This window comes from Rhipicephalus sanguineus, unplaced genomic scaffold (assembly GCF_013339695.2).
Source record: "Rhipicephalus sanguineus isolate Rsan-2018 unplaced genomic scaffold, BIME_Rsan_1.4 Seq308, whole genome shotgun sequence".
In the NCBI taxonomy this organism is placed as follows: Eukaryota; Metazoa; Arthropoda; class Arachnida; order Ixodida; family Ixodidae; genus Rhipicephalus; species Rhipicephalus sanguineus.
The window spans coordinates 113,752-117,198 of NW_023614985.1; positions in this window are offsets into that span (position 1 = coordinate 113,752).

Genomic DNA, 3,447 nt, shown 5'->3' on the forward strand with positions numbered 1-3,447 from the left:
TGACTGCTGCCTTCGTCGAGTCACGACCAGTGACAATATAGTGAGAGGACCGCGGGGCCGGTTCACCATCGCCACCCTGGTCTTGTAGTGGCCTCGACCCACCCATGGAAGCATACTGGAGGGTTCCTGTTTGTGCCTCCGCACTAGAATGGGCGGTGGCCGCTATGGGTTGGCCTTAAGTCCAGCCGCCCGGTAGAGTGTCCCACATTCCTCGGTCGTTGACGGGAAAGGACCGAGGCAGCAGGGTTGTAGTGGCTGAATGGTCCAGAGCTTGATGGAGCATCGGAATCCTGCTTGGGTGGACCGACCGTGCCACGCACAGGACAGCTCGAGGGCGGATCGGGCGGGGGCGGCGGTTCGTATGTAAGCTCCGTTAGCATCACGGCCTGTATATCACACGCTGCTTTAGTGAGAATGTCAAGTGAAGAGAAAAACCCTTAAGTACGCCTGAAAACGTGGATGTGACTGCTTGACTGCTCGAGTCACTCTTTCCGCTTTAGATTCTGAAGGGTCCGCTCGTTCGTAAAGCTCCTGTAAGGACCACATATATTCTTGGAGGCTTTCCTCCTCAGCTTGTGTACGGCTGCCAAGTTCATCTTTCGTGCGAACAGCATAGTCGGGGGGAAGACATTCGGCGCGGCATAGCTGCTCAAAGTGGGACCGACTTTGGAAAGACTGGCGGCGACGCCAACGTGCGGCAGACCTAGAAAGGGCGACGGGCAGAACGCGTTGCAGAAGAGTGTCGTCTGTGAGGGCTTGCGCGTGGCGATACTTCAATTCTTACATAATGCCTGCAACCGATTTCTTGTCTGTGTGCCCCTCGTATGTAGGCGCGGCGAGCTGCAAGCGAATATTGTCGGCTGGTGTAGCCTGTGCCTAGCGTTCGAGCAACGCGGTCAGCTGGTCGACGATACCAGACATATCTGGCGCGGACGCGTCCTGTTTCACTTTATGTTAGGTCAGTAGGGTTTCCACCTTCGCGAGCTGTAATTGTGACATGGCTCTCGCCTACTGTAACACGCACGCGCCGCGTAGTGTAAACGACGGACAGCCCAGCGCGCCCTCCCGGTGCGTGGATTGATTACACCCCGAGAGCAGGCGCGTCCGGGCGCCTCTGAAATAAACGCTTTTTGTTACCAGCAAGCCGTGTGGAGAGTCGCATTCTTTCGTGCTCCTCGAGCACACGACATGGTGTCAGAAGTGGGATCCTACTGCCGTCTCTTCTAGCCTCTGCTCTCGTCGTCCTCAACGGTCTCCAACGACCACGATGACGGACTCGGCTACGGCAGCTACGAACGCCGCGACAGGCTTCTCTTTAAAGCCTCCTCAGCCATTTACGTTTGATCAAGCCTCCGAGTGGCCTGCATGGATCCTCGAGCTCGACGACTACCTTTGCATCGAGTCTCGTCCATCAAGAGCGTGAAATGCAGGTGCGAACTCTGCTTACGTAATGGGTCGCCAAGCTAGACAAATTTTCAACACGTTCTTGCTCTCCACGGAAGACAGCAAAAATTTTGACCGATGTTTGACTCGCATTCGTCCAAGCGAGAAACGTCGTGTACGAGTCAGCGTGCTTCAATCGGCGGGAACAAGAGCCCTCCGAGACCGTCGACCAATACGTCACTGCCCTATACATCATGGCAGATAGGTGCGACTACGGCAACTTGCGGGATATCCGCGACCGCTTCGCCCTTGGAAGCCCTACAGATGGACGCTAACCTCACACTCGCCATGGCGCTCGCCAAAGCACGCCAAAAGGAGTCCGTGCACAAGCAGCAGCAGCAACTCCTTCAGGCCTCCGGGCAACCGTCCTCTTTCAAGTCAGAGTACACCGGTCTCGACGCCGTCTCCCACAACCATCGCAGCAAAGGCAAGAACCTGCCGCGACCGCATAACAACGCCATGAAATCAAACATTCATTCGTGCGGCTACTGCGGTGGCGCCTCATTCTCGTTCTCTGTGCCCAGCGAAGACTGAGAATGCTCAATGCAACGCAAGGGGACATTTCGCTCGTTTTGCAGAAAAGTTCCGTCAAGAGACGTCTCAACGCTCGAGCAAGGAACCTCAGCGACGTTTCTTGGGGCCGTAAACCAACCAGCCGAAGCTCAGCATGACTCAAGGCTTGTCGAAGTCGACCTGAACGGCTATCAACTGATCGCAAAGATCGACACCGGTGCTCAAGCTTCTGTTGTCGCGTCTACGTTTTCTGGAATTCCTGAACATCTCCAGCCAGCAAGCGAAAACCTCTCAGGACCGAGCGGCAGGGCACTTCAGGTCGTCGGAAAATTTGACACAACGATCACGTGGAGGTCGCGAAGGTCGAACCAAGTCGTCTACGTTGTGCAGCAGCTGAAACATCCACTCCTTGGATTACCTGCCATCGAAAGCTTGGGACTCGTCAAGTTTCTGTGTGCCACGGAACGCGTTGAGGAACGGTATCCCGAACTTTTCAACGGTCTGGGTCTGCTGCCGGGTGAGTACAGAATTCGCCTCAATCCCGCGGCTGTGCCGTATTCTGTGACCATGGCAAGACGCATTCCTGTGCCCCTACGGAAAGCAGTCGAGCAGGAGATCATCAGCATGCAACAGAAAGGAGTGATCCGCCCTGTAGAGGGCCCTACGGACTGGTGCGCCGGAATTGTTCCGGTAGTTAAACCCTCGGGAGGTGTCCGAATATGCGTGGGCTGCACCCGCCTCAACTCTTCAGTCCTCAGGGAAAGATTTCCCCTCCCGTCAGTTGAACAGACGCTCGCTTCGTTAGGTGAGGCAACCGTTTGATGCAACTAGATGCAAATTCGGGCTTTCACCAAATCCTTCTTTCCCCGGCATGCCAAGATCTGACACATTCATTACGCCAGTTGGACGCTTTTGTTTCACGAGACCTCCATTTGGCATAACGTCAGCACCGGAGTATTGCCAAAAACGCATGTCCGAATACCTGAGCGGACTAACAGGAGTCGTCAATCTCATGGACGACATTCTCGTCTTTGGCCGCGATCAAGCCGAGCACGACGGAAACCTTGACAACTCTCAAGAAGCTTGCTTCCTCTGGAATCACCCTCAACCGCTCTAAATGCGCTTTCAGCGTGAAGGAGGTGACCTTCCTAGGCTGTGTCATCAGTAGTCAAGGCATACGTCCCGACCCTAAAAAAGTCGAGGCTATCAAGTGACTCCCGCCGCCTACAGACGTCGCCGGAGTCCGCCGGATCTCAGGGATGGTGAACCATGTGGCCAAATTTTCCTTCCTTCCTGCCAAATTTGGCCGAAAGGACAGCCGCTCTCCGCGTTCTCCTCAAGAAAACGTCGGAGTGGACATGGGCCCCGCTCAGGAAAAAACTTCCAAAACATCAAGGACCTCATCTGTTCGGACCAGTGCTTGGCAAAATACCATCCGGAATATCCTACTACACTCTCAGCAGACGCATGAGCCTACGGATTGGGCGTAGT